We start from the raw sequence: 24,429 nt of genomic DNA, 5'->3' as shown, positions 1-24,429 counted from the left end.
ATGAAGAAAGTTTAGACAAGGGGTAAATTAAGTCAGGGGCAGGTAGAGGGTGTAGTGGATAGAGTGCCAGGCCTGGAGTCAGGGTGACTTAGCTTCTTGAGTTGAAATCTGGCCTCAAGATACTTACTAGCTCTGTGACTCTGGTCAAGTCACTTAACCCTGTTTCCTTAGTTTCTTCATCTGTAAAATGAACTGGAGAAAAAATGACAAACTACTCCAATATATTTTACAAGAGAATCCCCAAAATGGCATCATGGAGAGTTGGGCATGACTGAAACAATTAAACAATAAAAAAGATTAAAGGAGGACGATTATGACTTTACCTTTACATTGAGTTTGACATCCTGATGAAACAGGATAGAACATGTGTAAAGATTACAGAAAGAAGCTGGCCATTCAGGACTGTGGTCAAATAGGATGACTAGAGCTGGTTTGGGGAGTCATCTGAGTCAGAGAGAACAGGCATTCATGGAAAAACTCATAGGCTACTTTAGTATCTCCTTTACCTATTGGCTATTGGTACCTCTCTCCATTCCCACCCCTTACTCTGGACTTCAAACTCCTCAGTCAAACACCAAGGCAAGCACCCTTATTAAAAGCTATACTCCATAGCATCTAATGAGTAATATAGTCTCAACAATGTGAAGCCCAGAAGTCAAACTCCCACAAAGGGTATGAGAATGTAAGGGAATAAAAAAAGAAAAAGATAAACAGTAGAAAGAGGAAGGGAATGAGTAAGTGATGGTAAACATCTAAGATGGAAAAAGATAATATGGCAAAAGAGAAACCCAGAATAAAATCCCTAAAGAATGAAGTAACAAGCAGTTCGTAATTAAGCATTTGACCATGTTCCCAGCACTGTTGTATCTTGAGTATATAAGACATAAACGAAATGTCCCCTGAAAAGAAGAGAATAGAATAGCTTTTACTACAACCAGAATTCTGGAAAAAAAGAGTTCCAGTGTTTCTGAGAATATTTTGGAGGCCTAATTACAAATATGAAGCAAGAGATAAAAAGCAGAATAAGCAGCTTCAAAAGAATCTGGAAATATATTAAATGCCTATATTCGAGCACACATGCCAGGTTTGGGGTCAATCAACTGGTCAGCAAATAAGCACTTCTGAACTATTTACTAAGTGCTAAACATGGTGTGTAAAGAAATGCAAAAACAAACAAGTATAATCCTGTTCTCAAGGAGCATACATTCTGGTGGGGGGGAGACATCATGTAAATATCCAGGTGCTTAGAGATACATACAGGTTATATGAAAAGAATTTGGAAGGAGGAAGCTGTTGGAGGAAGGGATAGGGGATAGGATGCTCCTGCAGAACATAGGATTTGAGCTGAATTTCTGAAACAAAATGGGCAAACTAAGAGGCAAAGGTAAGAGAATAGAGCATTCCATGCATGACAGACAGCCAGTGCAAAGATATGGACCTGGGAGATGCAATATTGTGTTAGAGGATCTTCAAGTAGCCCAAGGCAGTTGAATCATAGAATACATGGAAGGGAGTACAGTGTAAGAAGGCTGAAAAGTGAGGAAAGGGTCAGGTTATAAAGAGATTTAAATGTCAAATGGACAGAAAGAAAAAAAAATGAATCAGTCCCTGTGGACAACCTTTCTAGGTTTCTCTAGCTACTTGTCTCTGTATTTCAAAGTTCCTACTCAGTTCTACTCTTTTCATCAGAAATGATGAATGTCCTCTATTGCAAAACTTCTTAAACTGTGGGTCATGACCCCATATGGGGTCATATAACTGAATGTGGGGGTCATGAAAAATTTGGCATTAAATGTTTGATTTGCATACCTATTTTATATACCTATATACCTGGGATTGCATAAAAATTTCTTGGGTGAAAAAAGGTCATAAGTGGAAAAAGTTTAAGAAACCCTCATCTATTACACTTAAGGTCTAGTTTTACCCCTATATGATTATACTCAGCTTTGCAGAGAAAATTATTCTTACTTGAAAACCTTTTGCCTTTGGAATGGTGCATCATGAAATTTCCTGCCTTATAGTAGAAGCTGTGAGATCTTGCATTATCCTGAATATGAGCACATATGCAGACACACACACACACACACACACACACACACATACTATACATTTTTTGATTCTTTGATGTTTAAGCTCTGGATTTTGGTTATAATATTCCTGTTCATTTCCTTTTGGGGGGTTTCCTTCATGAAGTGATCAACAGATTCTATCTCTACTTTGCTGCCTAAGTCTAATAGAGCTGGCCAGTTTTCATTTATGATTTCTTAAAATATAGTGCCCAAGCTTCCAAAAAAAAATCATGTTTTTCAATGCAAGCCAATAATTCAACCCAACAAACTTGTATTAAGTGCCTACTATATGCCAGCCACTGTGCTAAGTTTGGGGGCTATTGTGATGTGTAATTTAAAATTCTAAATGTGGGTTCTAATCTGTTCCCCCAGTTTTGGGGGAAACTAAAATCACTGATAAAACGAGTTTAGATTTTTAAAGGTATATTGAAATATAGAAAGGGAAAGATTGAGAACAGAATTCTTACAACCTCGCAATCCTATCTTTCCTCAGCTCCTCTCTGTCTTTCCCTGCCATCACCACCAAGTCAGGAACCAAAAAGACAGCGCTCCTCGAGCAGGCTCCCCTTTCCTCCTTCCTGTCCCCTCCCAGAATGGGGAGGTTCTTCAAGCTGGTTGGGCCGGAAGTTCAAAGTTTTTTTAGATTCTGAGAACCCTGCTTTCTTAAGTACTCTCAAGTACCAGCCAGATATGCTTAGAATCTAGTCAACTACTAATCCAGTCAAAGCGGCCAATAATCCACTCAGGTGGGCTCCTGAGTATCTGCCAAATCTCATCTATCACATTCCATTATCTTGACAGTTTGAAATGATTCATTGGGCCTCCCAATCTACTCCATTCAATATTATTCCACAGGGGTAGTGATTACCAGTTCTATATATTAGGCTGCAGAACTGTGAACTGCAGATTGTAATTTCACTCGCTTAATCATAGGATGGTAATTAGAAGCTCTCCACCTTTGTTTTTCACACCAAGCCTAGTGTGGTGGAGATGGCTCAATTACGTAGAAAGTCCCACAACTTATTTTTGTACCTCCAGACCACTCTTTCTTGTACAACATGAGCAGGTAACCATCTTATGACCACTTACTGGAGATACCCCATGCTCCCTCTAACCCAAGACACTAACCCCCACCCCTCCCGGTGACATACCATTTCTAGCCAATGCATCATTTTTTGACCCTCACTGCAGTATCTGTCAACCAGTGGGATTCTGTATTTTGTGTGGCCCTTCTAGAGTGTTAAAGTATCAAATCTGATATCAAGCCTTAAAAAAAAACCCTGAAAGAAAGGGACATCTCAGATCATGAGGAAGATCTGAGGTCCACTTCATTAGAGGGGACCATGGACCCTTTAATAAAGTGCCATTGGCTCGGACATCTGCCTCAATGGTTTTTCTTCCAGATTGGGCAATCATAAATACCAAAATATAATTAATAAAAAAGACAGTGCCTGCCCTCAAGGAGCTTACAATTTAATGAGGCGGGGGGAGAACACACAAAAGAAGGCAGGAATAGGGGCCAGGGAGACCAAGTTTGGCCCAGGGATATCTTGTTTAATGGAAGTAAAAGCATGAAAAACAACAAATGGAGAATGGAATTAACAAAAATGTCGTTTTTGCTCTCTATAAAGGAAGGTAAGGGGAGGGGGTGTTTGGTACTGTACCCTCTGCACCCCCCCCCCCAATCACAGGGAAGAGGAAGGTGAGGAAAGAGGGGTCAATCAAGGCTTAAGTAAGTAGCATGGTGATGAGATTGGAGGTGATCAGTTTAACCTGGGAGGGGCATCTCATTCCATGGAGTAGAAAGGGCCATGCAGCAGACTTACATTATTTGTCCTTGCCTTATTTTTCAAGTCAGTTTTTTTTCATATCATGTATCTTATATTTTCTTCTATTTTTTATTGTGTTCTAGTACTGCTTGCTGTCTCATAGAATCATTGATTTCCATTTATTCTAGTTCTCAAGGAGTTCATTTCTTGACAAAAGTTACTACTTTCTTTTCTAAGCTATTTATTCTCTTTCCAATTCTTTTCTCAAAAGTGATTTCATTTTTCACTATCTTTATTTCTTCTAGGTATTCATGAGGTTTATGTGGAAAATACACTTTTCCTCTCTGCTAGACTACTTACAGTTGTTAAGAGAGTTCCTCATTGCTTTTGGAAGCGTCACTAGAATTTTCAATAATTTTTCATGATGGGGGCAGGTAGGTGGCACAGTGGATAAAGCACCGGTCCTGCATTCAGAAGGACCTGAGTTCAAATCTGGCCTCAGACATGTGACACTTACTAGCTGTGTAACCTTGGGCAAGTCACTTAACCCTCATTGCCCCACCCCAAAATAATAATTTTTCATGCTTCTAAGTGTTTTCTTTAATTTATTTACTTCTCCAGTTTTAGTCCATGAATGGGGCTTTGTACTATGACCAGGATCTGCCTCTTTGCTCCTCCTACCTTGACTGCATTTTGGTGAGTGGGGTGGATAGCTCTGCTTAGTTTCCTGGAGTTCTAGGTCTAGGTTCTTATGCTGACCTTAACCTCTTAGTGTTCAGCATTTCTGGATCTTTGAGGTTCAGGGGACTGCATCTTCAGGGCCCTCTCTGGCTCCTCAAGACAGTGTTACATACCTCATAACCCCTGGGCCTGGTGTAGCTTGGTCTGAATATTTCTTAGGCCACTGCCAGCCATCACTCTCCAGGGTTCCAAGGTCCCTGTCCTGGGACTTTCTGACCATGATGGTGTTGTCTCAGAGGAGCCCTCTCCTCTTGCTGCCTCTGGACACAAAACTTTGAAGGCTACATATTTCCTATTCATGATTGTACTGGGATGCTACCTTGAATTGGAATGGTCCCTTTTCCTATTGCTCATGAGTTTTTGGCTAACTATTCATGTAGTCCTGCTTTAGAAAAAATCACTTACTGTTGGTTCTCATTGAATGCATTGATCATTCTTAATTCTGGCACAAACTTTAGAGTTTTGCTGGAGTAGTATTTAGGAGCTAGGTAGACCACCTCCCATTCAAGCAGTCATCTTGGCAGGAAGTCTGCAAGAAATTGAATATTAGAGAGAGAATGGAAATGATGGTGGACAATGTTATGGAGATGATGGGAGGAATGAATGAAGGGTACATGAAAAGGGGATTGCCTTAGTAAGAATGACCAATATTCCCTCTTTATCCAAGAGTGAAGGAAGAGATAGCAAGTCACACTGATGGGGACAGAAAGCAACATGTGTCAGACAAGCCAAACGACCACCACCATTATCTTGACCAGAACATCCCCTCAGAATATAATGGACCCTGAACCTGAAAGCCTTTGGAATAGCATCACCTCCAGCCCAGTGTCCTCAGACATTATTCTGGGAAGTAAACCTTGGAGAGAGCAAAAACATTAAGACAAGTATGGAGGAGGACATGGAAAACTTGCAGAGAAAATGTGTGGCCAGGGCACACTCATTCAGGGGCAATGAATGTCTCTATGGCTACAGGGCAATCAGTGTTTTCTGGTGATATCTTTGTGTGGCTCCCACTGATGGAAAAACATAGTCTTTGATGATTCATACTCCCTTCTTTTCTCCAAAGCCTTTCCTATGGCATGGATTCTTTCCTGAGTATTTCCTGGGCATCACTGGTTTCATTGTTTGAGAGTAGACATATCCAGGCAGTCAAGGCACCAGGAAGAAGTTCAGCCAGGTATTCTGTCAGAATTGGGGGTACCCAGCAACAAGTCCAATCAGGCTAGACATTGACACCAGGGAAATGAAGTGGCTATTGACGAATGCATGTTTAAAAGATTTGACCAAATACTTAGTAAGTAACTCCAATTAGGCTATAGGAAAGATACCAAGTTTAGATAAGACATGATGTATAACCTTGTAGCACTTATTGTATATGTAGATAACTATAATATATAATAACATGATAACAGAAAACATTGTGCTCTGTGAGTTGCAAAGGTAGAAATGTCAGTGCAAACGTGGAAGATCTGGGAAGTGTTTACAGAGGAGATGGCAGGTAAAAGCAGCCTGGTTATGGGAACAGACTAGTCTGAAGGGCTTAGAAGTGTTAGGGAACCACCCAGAATTGACATATTGATCAGAAATTTAAGGGAGTGATGTATGAATGGGGAGGGAACAAAAGAAACTCGGGACTTGGTTACAGGAGAACAAGGGAAAAGTCTGGTTATTGGTACCAGTATACCAAAGCAAAATCATTACTTAAAGTGAGTGTTGAGCCACTGCCCTTGGCCTTATTAAATTCTTCGATCTCAAGGGCAGGATTTGTCCCATAGACAAGGACAAAGCCAAACCTCCAGACTGGCTGGTGAACTGTCTTTGGTGGACTTTCCAGAGAATGCTGATCACTGTCCTAACTCATCAATTTTTTGTGTTACTGTGCAGAAAATAATGCTGTTGAAAACTTGCAAAAATCATTTTCTTTCACCTATGGAAGAAGACAAAATATTAAATATAGTTGGGTTGAGATAATAACTAATTAAACAAAGCCTTTTCACCTCCAAAAAAAGATCAAATTCCTTTTGTTCATGAGGTTTGTGATGAATCCCAGTTCTCATAAAGAAATAGAAAAAAATAAAAGATGGAGAATTTAGCGAAGCAATTTGCTATTTTAATTTATAATTACATATTCAAGGCCCAACAATCTTTTTATGTTCAGGGAAAAAAATAGGTCTTATATAAAAAGTCACTAAAGGGAACAGATGCCTAATGCTAAAGAACAATAACTGTAACTGTGTAACATGCATTCCATCTTCTCTCCTGTTCTCCTCAGATAAGATAGCTCTAACTTTTAAGGGGAAAAGTGTGCATCACAAATTATCTGCCTGTACAGAGGAAGTTGATGACTTTATAAAGGCGATTTTAATTCTCCCTTGGTCACTGAAGGTTAGTATTAAATCATCCACATTTTTAAAGGAGAGGAGGGGCAGAATTTGGGAGGGATCTTGGAAAAATTGTCTTCACAAAGGCTTCAGAGTTGGAAAAAGAGACTAGGAAAAATTTGAGTTATATATAAGACAGAGATTCTTGGCCTGCGGTCCATGAATAGATTTCTTTGGTCCAGGAACTTGAATGATAAAAATAAACTACATCTTTATTCTGATATAATTTATTTCCTTCGTAATACTACATTTTTATGAACGTAAAAATCTTATTCTGAGGAGTCTGTAGGCTTTACCTGATTGCCATAGGGGTCCAGGTGTATATAGATTGTGTGTGTATGTAGGCCTGGCTTGTAGCTAATTAGTTGTGACTACTTGGTACCCTATTGGAAAGGGATGCTTAATTTGTGGCTAAGACATCAGTGTAAAAGCAGAAGGATACCGAATAGCATAGTAAGACAGATAACTTGAGAATAATTGAATCATTGCTTTCACAATTTCTTCCTCTATTCTCTTGTTATCTTTATCTGAAGCCTATATAATTCTTCTGGCATTTACATAACAGGGCAAGAGATGCTTACAACTAAAATTAGACCCATGAATCCTGATGCTTTGTGCTTTGTAGCATAATAAAACTATTAGAAGACTGTCCTCTATTTCTTTAGAAGTACAGGTATCATCTTGGTCCTTTACTAGTTTGTTTAGAAGTAAGTAAAGGGCTGGCAGGTCAATCAAATTTCTTAAAAAGCATAGGTAATTTTGGGGGCAGCTAGGTGGCGCAGTGGTAAAGCACCGGCTCTGGACTCAGGAGTACCTGAGTTCAAATCTGACCTCAGACACTTGGCACTAGCTGTGTGACCCTGGGCAAGTCACTTAACCCTCATTGCCCCGCAAAAAACCAAACCAAAAAAAAAAAAAGCATAGGTAATTTTTAACCAAGTTGGGAACTTTCCAAAGCACTTGTATTGTCTTTTATTTCTTGGTCCATGGTAGAGAATGTTCTTAATATTTGTTGAATGAATGAACAAACAAATAAGATTTTTATTCTGATTAGTCTTTTTGAGAAATTACTTAAAAGGTGAATAATAATAATTAATAATAATAATAGTTAGGATTTATATAGGGCTTTAAGTTTTGCAAAGCACTGTTCACAACAACCTTGTGAGATATATGCTATTATTATCCCCATTTGATAGATGAGAAAACTGAGGTTGAGAGGTTAAGTGACTTTTCCAGAGCCATATACCTAGTAAGTGTTGAAGTAGGATCTGAATTCATGTCTTTCTGATTCTAGTTCTCTTCCCAGGACTGTGCCACCTAGCTGCCAGGTTATTATGGTATAGTGTAATTTGCTTTCCTTTCCCAACCCCACTTTTAGAATGGAAAATTCCTATTAAAGAAGCAGTGTGTGTCAGTACCAGCTCTGGCATATACTTCCTCTGTGGCCCTAGACCAATCACTAAGGCCCCAGATAACGCCCTAAGGCTATAAATTGCAAAACAATTACTAATTTGCATTGGGAAAGAGAGTTTTGTCACCAGAGACAATCTATGCCAATAAAACTGCAGATCTGCATAAATTTTTTTCTCTTGAGTTCCTCTTGTTACTTCCTATCATTTACTATAACAATATGATACTAATAATGAAAGTCATGTTTCTTAGATTTGATGAGAGAAAATCTAAACTCTGTCCTTTCTGCTGGCTGAGGGATGCCTTAGGAATATATATATTTTTTTCTCACTTCTGTTCCTGGAAACCAAAGGAATAATACTACTATTCAGGGTTTGATAAATAATTAAGAACCTCCTATGTCCTTGTTTGTCCTTAATTCTTAAGGAGGACTATGACATAGGGAGGTGACATCATGACTTGCAGTGAATTGTATTTAAGTGAGGGAGGGCTATGCAAGGTCACCAACCTCATTCTCTCCTCCAGAATCATCTGGGTCCAGTGGCAAGATATATTATCAGAATGACTGGAGGGCAGCTAGGTGGCGCAATGGATAAAGCAGCGGCCATGGATTCAGGAGGACCCGAGTTCAAATCTGACCTCAGACACTTGACACTAGCTGTGTGACCATGGGCAAGTCACTTAACCCTCACTGCCCTGCAAAAAACCAAAAACAAAAACCCAAACCAGAATGACTGCAAATGGCCTAGATGTTTAAGGCAATTGGGTTTAAGTGGCTTGCCCAGTGTCACATAGCTATTAAGTGTCTGAGGTGAGATTTGAACTCAGGTCCTCCCAACTTCAGGGCCATTACTCTCTCTACCATGCCACTGAGCTGCCCACCTACTATGTGCAACTTAATGGAGAATTACAAAGAAAAATGAGACATGGTTTCTTCCTTCAAGGAGCTTATAGTCCATTTCAGGAGATGAAATGTATATAGATATCTCTAAATGTGACTATGAAAAGTACCTTTTCTCATAGTATAGTGTATTATGTGTTCAGAGGAGGGAGATAATGTTGCCTAATTTCTCTCCTGATACAAATACATTGGAGGGGAAAGGAAAAGAACTGAATGAGATAAGAGAGAAGAAAGAAGAAGGAAAGGGGGAAAGGAGGAAAGATAGAATACAAAAACAAAAAAGGACAAAAGGGAAAAGTGGAGAGTACTGAGAGAATAAAGCAATGAGAGAGAAAAAGAAAGGTTGACTGGAAGTTATCAAAATGAGAGAAGCCTGATGTGCTCCAAGTTGAGAATTTTCAATTGTCTTCTAGGATTTGGCACTTCTTGATGACTCTATTGACCAGAACTACATTGAGAGTAGCATTAATGCCAAAGGAAGCAGTTGCAGCTGAGATGGTATTTTCTCCTAATTCAATTCAGAGTTACTGAACTCAGTTACTGATTCTTTAGAGCCCAAGGGAGTATGAGGCATTGTACAAAGGCTGTGGTCATTAAGTTTTGCTTTTTAAAAAAATCTTGTTATATTTACAGAATTTAGTTCAAGACTTTAAGTACACTGTCTTGGCTGGGTCCAGAGATAATATTCTGCTTATTTATTTATTTTGTAGGGATGGTGAAAAACAGCACCCACAAAAGGGTAAGATGAATTTCTACTGTGGTGTTCTCTAGTGATCTTGCAAAATGAAATCCCAGGACAGATAACACAAGCATTGCCATATTATCAGTAGTCTATTAAATTTATTTTGGGGCTCATATTAGTCAAAGACTTCTCTCTTCCATTTTTTCCTATATTATGATAGGGAATCCTGTGGCAAGTATATGATACTTACTTTTATTAGTCTTTATTTTTTTTCTTTAAAATGGTTCATTGACGCTTTTTGTTTTTATGCTGCATGTTTTATGCCACATAATAGTCCATAGAACTTGCCCTTATGACAAATAAAAAGTTCAGCAAAGCTAATTGACACAAGAACATCTCTAACAGTTTGCAGCATTCCCCACCCATAGTTTACCATCTCTTTGTCAGAAGAAGGGAAATGTATTTGATGAATAGTGCTCTGAAGCTAACAGGCCCTTGTATTTAATCAGATTCTGATGTTTAGGGTTATTTTCACTTATATCATTGTAGTCATGGGCTACAGCATGGGTAAGCTTATTTTACCTCTCACTAGTTCCAACAAGTTTCTCTAACTTCTTCATAGTTGTTATTTTTGTGATAATATTCTGTTAATTCATATACCACATTTTGTCCAGATGTTCCCCCAATCAGTGGATATCTACTTTCTTTACAATGTTTTACTTGCTAAAGAAAAAAATGTTGCCATAAACATTTAGTATATATGGGGTGGGCCAAAAGTCATAACTATTTAATAACTCCTTAATTTTTTTGTTTTTAATTTATAATCCCATAGCATCATATACAGAATATATATATGTATATATGAAATGAATTTATATCATGTGAAAATAAAATCTAGTAAATGGCAAAAAGTAAAGAAAAATAATTTTCAAAAAGTTATTAAAACATCAGATCCCTTCATGATTGTTGGCCTACTTAATATAGATGGATATATATATATACACACACAAACACATATATGTATATGTATATACATATGTATATATAAATACACACACATATACACATATATAGACACACACATTTTCTGTCACTGATTTCCTTGGGTTATATATTCTGTAATTCATTTCCTAGGTCAGGGATTATAAAGACTTTAGTAATCGTTCTGACAATTCCAAATAATCTTCAGAATGATTTGATCAATTCACATTTTCACAAATAGCATATTAGTGCATATGCATTTCCACAGCTTCTTCCACAGCAAGTATTTCCATCTTTTATCATCTTTGCCACTCTAATAGATATGAGGCAAAAACCTAATATTATTTTATTTTGCCATTCTCTTCTTATATTGTTAGCGATCTGGAGTTTATATTTCTTATTCTGAAAACTGTGTTCATATCCTTTGACATATACATTAGTCAATTTATTAATAGGTGTTTAATAATGTTAATTGAATGCCTGGCTAATGCACACATCAAAGGAAATGACCAATGAGAAAATATGTACAAACAAGCTATGTGCAGTAAAAATAGGGAATAATTAATAGAAAGAAGGCATTAGAATTAAGTGAATGGGAAGAGCTTCATCTTGAAGGTGAGGTTTCAGTTGAGACTTGAAGGAAGCCAGGGAAGTCTGTAGGTGGAGATGAATTAGGAGTACATTCCAGGCATGGAAATAGTCAGGAAAACTGCCCAGAGCTAAGAGATAGAATAGAAAGGAGGGCAAGGTAACTCTACTGAAGAGTGTGTCATGGAGAGTAAGGTCTAAGAAGACTGAAAAGGGAGGGAGGGGGTTAGTTTATTTGTTTTGGTTTTTGTTGTTGTTTTGTTTTAAAGATTTTGTTTATTTCTTTATTTGCAAGGCAATGAGGGTTAAGTGATTTGCCCAGGGTCACACAGCTAGTTAAGCGTCTGAGACTGGATTGAACTCAGGTCCTCAGGAATCTAAGGCCAGTGCTTTATCCACGGTGCCACCTAGCTGCCCCCTAGGGCTAGTTTATTTGAATGCCAAACAGAGGATTTTGTATTTGATCCTGGAGAAGATAAGGTGCCACTAGAGTTTACTGAGTAGGAGGCTGCCATGGTTGTAATTGTGCTTTAGAAAAATCACTCTCGGGCTGATGGATTGGATCGAGGAGAGATATGAGGCAGGAAAACCCACCAGCGGGCTATTGCAGTCATTCTAGTGTGGGGTAATGAACGTCTGCACTAAAGGGGCGGCACTGTCAGAGAAGAGAAGGGGATGTATTTGAGAGATGTTGCAAAGGCGAAATCAATAGGCATTGTCAACAGATCATATCAGGGTTGGGGGGTAGGTGAGAGATAAAATAGAAGGATAGTGAGGTAGACACCCAGGTTTTGAGCCTGAGGGACTGGGAGGATGGTGGTACCCTTGATGATAATTAGAAAAAGTTTGAGGGGGGAGGTTTTAGGAGGAAAGATGAGTTCAGTTTGGGACATGATGAATTTAAGAGGTCTACTGGGCATCCGGTATGTGATGTCTGAAAAGCTGTTGAAGATGTGACAGTGGAGGTCAGCAGAGAGGGTAGGACAGGGTAGGAAGAATTGAGAATCCTCAGCATAGAGATGGGAATTAAATCCATGGGGGTTGAAGTGGTATGGAGGGAAAAGAGAATAGGGCCCAAGACAGAACCCAGTGGGATATCTATGATTAAAGGGTGGTGCAGGTAGGGAAGAGCTCTTAATTTTATAGTTTAATAAGAATCTCTTAAATATCTTGGATATTAAGCCTTATAAGAGACAATATTACGCTTACATTTCTCAAGACTTAAAATGCTGAATCTTCCTTTTGACCAAGACATGGCAACAACATAATAAACAGCCACCAAAAATTTGAATGAGCAGGTTTATGTGAAACTATATTTTACTAATCACCTTTTAAAATGTGATGGTATAATTATACTTTGAATTTCTATAGCACTTTGCAGTTATAAAGTGTTTTATAGGGGACGGCTAGGTAGTGCAGTGGATAAAGCACCGGCCCTGGATTCAGGAGTTCCTGAGTTCAAATCCGGCCTTAGACACTTGAAACTTACTGGCTGTGTGACCCTGGGCAAGTCACTTAACCCCCATTGTCCCACAAAAAAAAAGTGTTTTATATACTAATTTGATCATTAGAACAGTTAACCTATCATCCTCTTACAGACATGGATCCTGGATGCTCAGAGAAGCAAAATAATTCATTTGTAATCACAAAGCTAGTAAGGGGCAGAGGTGGGCCTGGAATCCAGATCTTCTGACTCCAAATCATAGGCAGCCAGGTGGCACAGTGGAGTCAGGAAGACCTGAGTTCAAATCTATCCTCAGATACTTACTAACTGTATAACCCTGGAAAGTCACTTAACCTCTGTTTGTCTTAGTTTCCTCAACTGTAAAATGTGGATAATAACAACACTTACCTCACAAGGTTGTTGTGATGATCAAACATTCATAAAGCACTTAGCATGGTCCCTGACATATAGTAGGTACTATGTACATGTTTATTCCCTTCCCCAAACTCATGGAACATTTTCTACTACATAACAATGCTATTGTTTCAGAAACACTAGGGAAGTGTTTCAAATTCCCCAGATTTTCTCAAAAGCATCCATAAAAGCCAATAATAGTTCATGTTCTCAGGACATAAGCCCATTGTCATTCCTAATGTAAATCAAACAGCAGATTTGGCTGAGCCTTAATAAACTGGCTCCTAGTCTTCCTGGTTTCATGACCAGGCTTCCAGACCTTCACCTCTCTGAGACTGTTTCCTTATTGGGAATAATACACTACTTTTTTTTTTTTTTAGTGAGGCAATTGGGGTTAAGTGACTTGCCCAGGGTCACACAGCTAGTTAAGTATTAAGTGTCTGAGGCCAGATTTGAACTCAGGTACTCCTGACTCCAGGGCCGGTGCTCCATCCACTGTGCCATCTAGCTGCCCAATACACTACTTTTTTTGCTGGGTACTTGTGAGGAAAATACTTTGTAAAACTTAAATGTTATTTTACTATTGCTAATAATGATTAGAAATGTTATTTTATTATTTATAATAATGATAAGAAATTAGAATGTGTGTTTTTTATCTGGAAGGTTGAATTCAGGAAAGGATTAATTAAAAATTCCAAAACTCATTAATATACACTTGCTTGACAGATTTCAACCTTCTTTTTCAAACTGGTTTGTATAGAACCTTAAGGAAAATTAGGTAATGGATCTATCCCAAGGAAATTATACCACATATATACGCCAGTTTGACATTTCTGTCCACATTATAGTGGTGTGTTTATAAATCTGTCTTCTTTTAGAGCAACAAAAGTCATTGGAAATTATATCAATTACTATTGAGGAATAATAAGAAGCAAACCTAAAAATGTATCACTCTTCCAAGCTCAGTAAATATAATTTCGATATACAAATATCCCTTAGTGAAGGAACCATCAGTTAAATAAATAAGCAATTATGTTAGGAACAGAAGTTCTAGCATTGGCATAATCTACTAATTTGTTGATCATCATGGACTTTAGTCAGGGCACATGGCCTAATGAAAAATAAGCCTCTGGGTATATGGGCCAACCCTCCTCAAATCGGCAGATGAGACCTGTCAAAGTGTAGAATAAAGCTTGACAAGGGTCTTAAATATATGTCTTGAGGACTAAAAATTCTATAAGAATATGTTGATAATATTACCTATGACAATATTCTCAAAATTCAACATCATATTCAGAATTTTCCTTTCATATATTCAAAAATTCATAGGAGTTATGTAAGTGAAAAAAATGTAATTGAATATATTTGAACTAAGTTTTCAGAGTGGTAGCAATATTATTTTGAGATTAGGTATCTGTATTTAAAAATTTTAATTGGGTTTACTTTTCATTAATTTTATAATACAAAAATATATATGTACATTTATATAATGTATATATGTATGTATATATACACTCATACATATCGATGTGACCTAGAATTAGAAGCAGGAAACTGACAGCTACAGAGTTTTGAATTAAATGACTTAACTAAGGTTACAAAAGTAGTGGCATTCCAATTCAGGTCTTCAGGCTATGGATCCTGTGATTTTATCATTATACCATGCTCTCTCATTTATATTAACTGGCAAACCCAATTCTCTATAGGTTTCTTTTCTATGCTTCCATGGAGAAATAAAATATTGTGAAGCTATGACGAATACTGTTACAAAACAAAATTTGTGAAAGAGGTATTTTAATGTAGCAAAAGTATTAATCAATAAGATTTCAGAAATACTATGTTTCTAAAATAGGATCTAATACTTTTATATTTATCTTTTTTGACTCTAGTTTAATTCTTCAAGATAATTAAATGTAAGTACGGTCCACTTTAATGCAAAAATAAAATATGTAAAAACTAATTTATGAAAATTCAAATCTGCTTCAAAACAAATAAATTATGGAGTAATTATTCTTGTAGCTAAATGATTCTCTACCGGATGACCCATAACAGCTTTCCTAAGAATAGATAGCTCTCCTAGTGCATTCAGAAGATGAGTAGACAACATTTGAAGTTTCTCAGGAAAGCGGAGTTGTGTTTAACAGTATAGGCAATCAAATAAGCAACCAAGCAATTCAGCTCAATTTGTTGTGCTTCAATCAACAAACATTTCTCGAGGGCTTATGATGCAAAGATATTGTGCTTGGTGTTAGGTCCACCAAAACAATTCCTCCCCCAAGGAACTTTATATAAACCTGTCTAACAAAGCCCTCATCAAGTTTATCCAGGAATGAGAAAATACCACTCCTATTCAGATTAAGAACACAAGGAGAAGAGTTCACTTTGGAAAGAACACCCACTCATCCTATGGATATAGCATTAGCAACTCTGAATGTGATCTTTCTGCACATGTATCCCTGCAGCCTCAGAAAGGGAAGTAGCCTAGACAAGAACAGAAAAGACTAGAGTAGTTGAGGCTTGTGAGATTAAAATTGGATATTAAATCATAAATCTCCCCTACTTAACCTTTCCCTTAATTTATCTCCCAGACTAGTAAATGGAAGAAGCTTCTGGTTTTCTAGTTAGAGCATTTATTGTATGGTAGTCGCAAGGTGATGTTGATTAGAAGGATAGGAAAGTAGAAATACAATACAAATTGTCTTAAGTCTAGGCTTAGTCTATATTCCATATAAAACTCACCAAAACCCAAGGCCACCTTTGGAGAGAGAGACTGAGTCAAGCGTGTGCTGTTAACCAAGAGCCGGGCAGAGTCAAACTCCAGTCAGCGCAGCCGGGAGACCAGCGGAGCAGGAAAAAGGCCCCACTTCCGTTCTCTCCTTGCCTTTTAAGCTCGCACCCCGGAAGTCGAGTGCTCAGCAGGCAATCTGGCGTGCGTCGCAAGCGGACTGGTGTGCGTAGCTCATGCTGTTGGTCTCCTCCCCAAAAGGGTGGTCCTAAAAAAAACCTGGCGTCTCTCCATTATCTAACCGACTGTTAAAACTTTTTACCACAGGCTACTTTTGAAACAGCAGCTCATGATTTCTTTATAATCACAGAGGTTATATCAGTTCTAGGGAATGATTCTCACAGTGGATGGTTGTTTATATAAATTCATTTTAATGGAGAATCTGATTTACTTAGAGAGATGTTGAATAGTAACCAAAAGCTTATGTATGGCTTTTGGGTTTAACAAATTGGTATACAGCAGTTATTTCTGACAAATTGATGGTGAGGGGAACATTGATTAAACAGTTAAAATTTGTCAAGCACTGGACTTGACTATCACATAAAAATAGAAAAAAGATACAGATCTTCAGACACTTTATTCACCAGATCTAATCCTTTAAATCTATTTATCACTTCTAATTCATATTCACAAGGGCTGTTATTTATGTCATACATCTGTGGTCTGATGATTTTCCCTACTTTCTTCAATTTAAGTCTAAATTTTGCATTAAAAAGCTCATGATCTGACCCATAGTCAGCTCCAGGTCTTGTTTTAAGTGACTGTATAGAGTTTTTCCACCTTTGACTGCAAAGTATATAATCAATTTGATTTTAATATTGATCATCTGATGATGTCCATATGTAGAGTTAACTTTGGGGTTGCTGGATCACTTGGTTAGAGCACAGACCTGTACTATTCTGATGTTGAATGTTTTGTCTTGTATTCAAAGTTATCATTGTGTCATTTTTGAGATTACAACCCAGTACTACTTTTCTTACTCTTTTATTGACTATGAGGGCTACTCTATTTCTTCTAAGGATTCTTGCCCATACTAGTATATGTAATGATCACCAGAATTAATTCACCCTTTCCCATCCATTTAAGTTCACTAACCCCCAAGATTTTAATGTTCAATCTTTCCATCTCCTGTTTGACTACATCCAGTTTACCTTGCTTCATAGATCTTACATTCCAGGTTCCCATGCAATATTGATCAGACTTTCATTTCATTGCCAGGCACAACCACAACTTCCTTTTGGCTTTGGCTCAACCACTTCACTTTTTTTTAATCTTCCCTAGTAACATGTTCGACACCTTATGACCTAAGAATCTCATCTTCTGCTGTCATATCTTTTATCATTTTAATACTATTCAGGGGGAGTTTCTTGGCAAAGATACTGGAATGGTTTCCCATTTCCTTCTCCAGTGGATCACCTTTTGTCAGAAATCTCTATTGTGACCTGTCCATCTTGGGTAACCCTGCATGGCATAGCTCATGGTTTCATTGAGCTACACAAGCCCCTGAGCCATGACAAAGCAGTGATCCAGAATAGTTATCTGTAAGGAGTTGATCTTCTAATTCATGGAGATCACACATTTAAACTATAGGCAGCTAGGTGGTGCAGTGGATAGAGTCAGGGAGACCTGAGTTCAAATCTAGCCTCAAATGCTTAATGGATGTGTGATCCTGTGCAAGTCATTTAACCTCTGTTTATCTCAGTTTCCTCATCTTTAAAATGGAGATAATAACAGCACCTATTTCCCAGGATTGTTGTGAGGCTCAAATGAGATAATTTTTAAAAAGCACTGTATAAATGCTGGCTGTTATATAAAACAGTTCAGCTTTAGGGCAGATAGAAAGCAGGAGCTCTAAAGATATAGCAGCAGAGTAAAGAGCAGTTGTAGGAACAGTTACCTAATTCCCTGAGGAATGCCTTAGAAAGGGTAGTGTCCAAGGACGTCCTTCTATAGAGAGTGGGCCCACAACATTTTTTTTGATGAGGCAATTGGGGTTAAGTGACTTGCCTAGGGTCACACAGCTAGTAAGTGTTAAGTGTGTGAGGTCGGATTTGAACTCAGGTCCTCCTGACTCCAGGGCTGGTACTCTATCCACTGCACCACCTAGCTGCCCCTGGGCCCACAACATTTTAATGTTTCTGTTTTGTGGAGGCCTGACCTGTGTTTTGAAAAATTAGACTCTTTCTATAACAAGAAGGAATTATTATGAAAAGGTAAAATAAATTTAAATACAATGTTCTAAAAACCTTCTCTTCTTTTCCCTTCCAGGAGTTCCACTGTGCACCTTCCAAAGGTCCCATTATGAACCTTTCGAAAAAACTAAAAATAATTCAATTGGATTCGATGAAACTTTAAAATTTGTATTTAATCTTGCTTCAGTATACTAAAACATCCATGAAGAAACCACCAATCAAACTCTCCAGTTCATCTCAAGGAATGTGAGCTTTCTAAATGTTGAGGACAGAGGTGTTTCCTCTTCTTTCCATTCCAACACTCAGTCCTGGATCCAAATTTGTGTGGCTGTCGGGAAACAAATGAACAAACCAACTTGCCTGAGTCATCAGTTTTGCATGCAACCCTTGGATTTGACATTTTCCAGCAGTGTTCTGACAAAATAGGTCAGAAGAGTTAGATACAGATTATATTGTTGATAAATACTTTGGACATAGAAATCCATAAAAACAATGCAAAATAATTCATCATCATCACCATAGCTAGCATTTACATAGTGGTTTTTTTGTTTGTTTGTTTGGCAGGGCAATGAGGGTTAAGTGACTTGCTCAGGGTCACACAGCCAGTAAGTGTCAATTGTCTGAGGTCAAATTTGAACTCAAGTCCTCCTGAATCCAGGGCCAGTACTTTATCCACTGCACCACCTAGCTGCCCCCTACATAGTGTTTTAAGGATTGCAATTCACTTCATGTATATCATTCCATTTGATCCCGTAACAACCCTGGAAAGCAGGTACTATTATCCCCATATCACAGATAAAGAGTCTGAGGCTGAGAGTCTGAGGCTGAGATGTTAAATGACTTGCCTACTCAGTGGATGAGAATTCAGGGCTTCCTTACTCTAGGTCCATCATGCTCTATTCACCGAGAAGCCCTAAGTCCTGAGTAGGCCCTTTTCCCTTGTACTGTTATGGCAGCAAAATGGCATAAAAGACCTTCTGTTGAAGGTCTATATTATCAGATGCAGCTGATACCTATATTGCTTTTTACTATTTTTCTGTTATTAGGAATGGTCCAGTTTAGGAAGTACAGGGGGGTGGAGTTGGTGAGTATATCCAGAAATTACAGAAATATGAATAAAAAATGAATCAGTAAAACTTATCTCTAAAAAAGGGGAGGAGGGTGGCAATTAGGTGGCGCAATGGATAAAGCATTGGTCCTGGATTCAGGAGGACCTGAGTTCAAATCCAGCCTCAGACACTTGACACTTACTAGCTGTGTGACCCTGGGCAAGTCACTTAACCCTCATTGCCCTGCAAAAAACAAAAGGAGGAGGAGGGGTAGAGGGTGATAAGGATCACACAGCTTTTTAGGGTTCCTTAAAGGAGACAGCTAGGTAGTTCAGTGGATAGAGCCCTGGACCTAAGGTTAGGAAGAATCTTCTTGTACAAAGTGACTAATATGAAAATGTTTTACATGATTGCACACATATAACCTATATTTGATTGCTTATTATCTTAAGGAAGGGAGGGAGGGAAGCAATTTAGAACTCAAAATTTTAAATAAAAATGTGTTTTTTTTAAAGAAAATCTTTTGGGAAATGAATGTTGAAAGCTATCTTTACATATAACTGGAAAAAATAAAATACTGAGAGAGAGAGAGAGAGAGAGAGAGAGAGAGAGAGAGAGAGAGAGAGAGAGAGAGAGAATCTTGAAGAAAGCCTCTTTGTTATTGGATATACCCCAAGGGGACAATTTATAGGAAGGTTTCACCAAAAGTCTAAAAGGATGATGAGTGGACAGATCACAACATGCACCAGCGAAGGGAGTACCCTTATGGATAAAATCATAGATCCATCAAAATGTTGATGCATCAATGTACAAATTAGGACTCTGAAACTCCAAGAAACATCAATTACCAAAGGTCACATAGAAGAACTAGAAATGGGACCCAGATCCTCCAGATTTGATGCTCTTTTCACTACTGCTTGAATAGGGCTCAGTATGTTTAAAAAGGCATAATTATTCACTTTACCTCTAAGGTAACTTAAAAGAAGAAGGGCTTAAGGGGAGAACTAGCTAGGGATCTTATCCTAATTTCCATTTTACTTACCTTACTAAATAAACTTTCTAGATCTGAAGGTTATTCCAACCTTCATGACTATCAACTAAAAGATTAAGGTTAACACTGAGAAAAAATGTAGACTTTCACAATCATTGTAATGGAATTCTCCTAAAGAAGCCTGACTATGATCACTTAAATGTCAACATTGTTAACAATACTGTTTCTGAATTAGATACTTCCTGAAAAAAAAACAAAAACAACCTTCACTATTGGGAGCATCATTTATGTTCTAATATCCCATATATTTGGATGAGTTATCCATAAGAAACAACTGCCAAAGAGCACGTGCTTCCACTTTCACAAAGATTGTCCTACTAATAAAAAAAAAACTGTTAAAATTTAATTTTGTATGCAGAAACTAAGTGAACAGAGGAGAAAAGAAATTTTAAAAATATATTCTTTTAAAAATTGAGGTTAAGTTTTAATCACGTTTTTCCTACCTTTATTCAACCAATATTAAAATGGATATGTATGTTTTGATAAAAATTCGGATCAGGAGAGTCCCTGGACAGAAGACTCTCTACCCATTCCCTGATACTTTATGTAACTATTTAAGGAGACAGGCTTTCTTTTTCTTCCATGCTTCTCTTACCCCATAATGTACTGTGTGGTGCAGCACATTAATCCTCAAAAACTTTGGAAAGGAAAAACTACCCTTGTACCTTAGAGATTATTGAGTATAAACTATATATAGGAAAGTAATTATTGTCTCATTACTTTAGTTTGACTAGAGTTCACACACATTTGAAGTTTTTTTGCTTGCTTGCTTATTTCAAGACCAGATCTTTCTATGTGACCAAGACTAGAAGTGCATCAGCAACTCATGGGTTCTACCCTAATGCTGATCAGCATGGAAGCTCTGAACTACCCTATTTCTGACCTGGGTTCATTTATCCCTCCTTAGGCATCCTGGTTGCTTTCTGTTCCAGGGGTCTCACCATATCGATAATGGACTTAGTGAAGACACTCAATCTGTTTTAGTCCTACTGCAACTCAGAACTCCCAAACTCAAGTGATCCACCAGCCTTGGCCTCTGCAGTAGCAGGGATTACCAGCCTGCACCACCACACCTGGCCAGATGAGGTTTCTAAAGTTGCCTTCAGTTCTGCTTCTTAGTTCACATTTACTAATCCCTCTAGTTCAAATCAAAGCTTTTCAAGTCACAGAGAACTCTTTGTCTGAGGTGTAGTCCCAGTAAAAACTACTTTCCAACTAGCCACCTGAACCCCAATTTAGCAGATCCTCTGGGTTCTGATTACTGAGGTTTTCTGAGGTAGAGTCCTCCTCTTATGGAATACAGAGTGGAACAAACGTCCAGAGCTGTTGAAATTAATTTGAGAAGATATCTAACTAACAAATTAGAATTTGAAAGAGTATTGTCAATCTTAATTGATGGATTAATTTAAAAAATAACAGCTCAATTCTCCCTCATACTTTATGACTTCTGCTCATCTAAAAGCCACATTTCATTGTATTCCTGTGCCCTTCTATTCCCCAAAGTAACCCACCTAAGAGTGCCATGAAGCTCACATTCACATTTCCAGTACTCCATGTCATCTCAGTAAGACAATTTGCATAAATATTAGCATCTAAAAACCAATTACATTTCAGCTACTGTGGTCCAGTCATTGAGGTTATTCTGAATCCACAGATATTTTTGGAGAGAGAGTATTTTGACTGCAATGTGAAAAGTCAATGAATTAGATGATAACAGTGTTTGTTTCTCAATTTAAAAAAATGAAAGATAATAGCAGAGAAGTCCTTGTTTCTCCCTACCACCCCCAGATTTGGATGAAATTTTAATTTAATTGAAATAGAGCCTCTAGTTATTTAAGTTTCATTTATCATGTAAATAATTGAAGCTAAAACTATTTTCTAGTAGTGATAATACATAAAAAAGTAACACTCAAGAGTTAGCTTTCATGCATGAAGGGTATATGCATTATGATCCAGCCTTGCAATTTAATTTACCAGCCCATACTTTATTTTATCAGTCTTCTCAAGGTTTAGGTGTTATCATATTTTAAAGGACAGTCATTTATGATCTTTTTTTCAAAATGTAAGGAACTTTTGTTAGGAACATGAAAAATTAAAACAATTAATTGAAGATAAAAATGGGAAATATCCACATATTAGATCCTTTGTTGATGCCTTTTAAAATTAAGGATGATATAAATATCAAAGTAATGACTGAATATTGCAACCTGTCATTTTTCACATTTTCTTAAACTTGATTTTCTACAGAGTCAGATAAATGGATTGTGGCATAACAGTTTGACAACCAAGTACTAAGGATTGACCAATATTCTATAAATACTCAAATTTAAACAATCTGATCGATAAGCCTTTTTCCCTAATAGAAGTAAAGAATTTCTATATGCTTGAGAATATGGAATTCCTGAAAAGTTCAAGGCATCAGTAGTTATATAGCTGAAGAGAATATTTTGGTCTTCTTTCAAATATATTCTGGAAGTGATTAGGAATTAGTCATATTAATCAAAAGAATTTTAATAGTAATATAATAATATTTTAAAGTACATTTTCAATCCAAAGATAACTCCTAAACTAATTTTAGAGTAGAATAGAAATTTACAGCTGGAAAGGACCTTAAGGGTCAGGTAATAGCCCTCTGTAGGGGGTATGTTGTATAGGGTGGAGAATTTGGGAGTGGAGAGATATTAATCATTCCTTGAGAGAAACACATGGGGTTTCAGATGCTCTCATCACCCATCTCCATGGAGGAGGAAGGGAGAGATGGTTTTATAGACATGTAGGGAAAGCTGGTTCCTCCATGTGTCTCTGATTTCCAACTTGACTCCCTAGAGACTTTGAAGAACTTCCCTGAGAGGAAAGTTCCTTAAAGGGAAAACCCCCTAATTGAAGGGGGGGGGAGGTTCATTTCATTCCTATCTTTAAAAAACCTCTTTCATATATTGATATATCTATATCTGGTATATTTCTCTTTTTCTTTCTTCTTCTTCTTCTTCTTCTTTTTTTTTGTTGAGGCAATTGGGGTTAAGTGACTTGCCCAGGGTCACACAGCTAGTAAGTGTCAAATGTCTGAGGTCGGATTTGAACTCAGGTACTCCTGACTCCAGGGCTGGTGCTCTATCCACTGCGCCACCTAGCTGCCCCTTGTATATTTCTCACTTGCAGAATTTTTCTTATTTCTGATTGCTATTTGCTTGGATAAATGGGATTATTTGCCATTTATTATTTTCAGTGGCCTTTAGTGTAAATAGCATTTGGTGGGAAGGGGCCAAGCCAGAGGATATAAACTTAGGATATCCTTCACCCTTAATAATAGTAGTCAAGGAAGCAAGTGATTTTTTTTTCTGAACCATTGTGCCCCTACACAAGCAATACTAAATGGGACAGAAAGATATAATTCTAGTCTGCTACCTCATTCCTTCTCCTGGTCCCTTTAAGGCAGGAATTGAAGTCTTTCCTTGGAGAGGGTTAAGGAAGATATTTAGAAAACTCATATAGACATACACATCTTATATAGGGAGCATTACTCTTACATATGTCTAATGGGAGTCATTCTACTGAGCTCTCAGTAACTGCTGTTGGATCATAGAATTTCATGTACATTGAATAACTTCAGTGATTTCAAAGTTTTTGTAAAAAAAATTTTGCTATAATTTTAATTTGTAATTTAATTTATAATTTGTATAGGAAGATAATCTACCTCACCTCACATACCACCCACTGTTGAAGTCTCCTCACCATTCAGGGTTAAAGATTTTCTTCATCCATGTTCTAGGCAGGTAGTTAGCACAGTGGATATAAGCCTGGTTCTGGCATCAGGAAGACCCAAGTTCAAATATGGCCTTAGATACCTGCTGTTATCCAGGGCAAATCACTTTAACGGCTTTATGCCTCAGTTTCTTTAACTATAAAATGGGGACAATAATAACCCCTCCCCAGGTTTGACGTGGAGTTCAAATGAGATATTCATAAAGTGCC

The 24,429-nt window shown here is 37.6% G+C and overlaps 1 long non-coding RNA gene across 2 annotated transcripts; it reads left to right on the top strand.

Moving 5' to 3' along the window:
• The first annotated feature begins 4,141 nt into the window (after positions 1–4,141).
• On the top strand, positions 4,142–19,585 carry LOC122725361. 2 transcript variants are annotated; one of them, XR_006352731.1, is made up of 3 exons: positions 4,142–4,272; positions 6,852–6,964; positions 18,434–19,585. It is a non-coding gene; the product is annotated as an uncharacterized LOC122725361 (long non-coding RNA). The 2 variants fall into 2 exon arrangements; XR_006352732.1 differs by lacking the exon at positions 4,142–4,272 and adding an exon at positions 5,531–5,756.
• The last annotated feature ends 4,844 nt before the right edge of the window (positions 19,586–24,429 follow it).

The sequence above is a fragment of the Dromiciops gliroides genome, chromosome 1 (genome assembly GCF_019393635.1).
Source record: "Dromiciops gliroides isolate mDroGli1 chromosome 1, mDroGli1.pri, whole genome shotgun sequence".
NCBI classification, from domain to species: Eukaryota; Metazoa; Chordata; class Mammalia; order Microbiotheria; family Microbiotheriidae; genus Dromiciops; species Dromiciops gliroides.
This window is presented reverse-complemented; position numbering and strand designations above follow the sequence as displayed.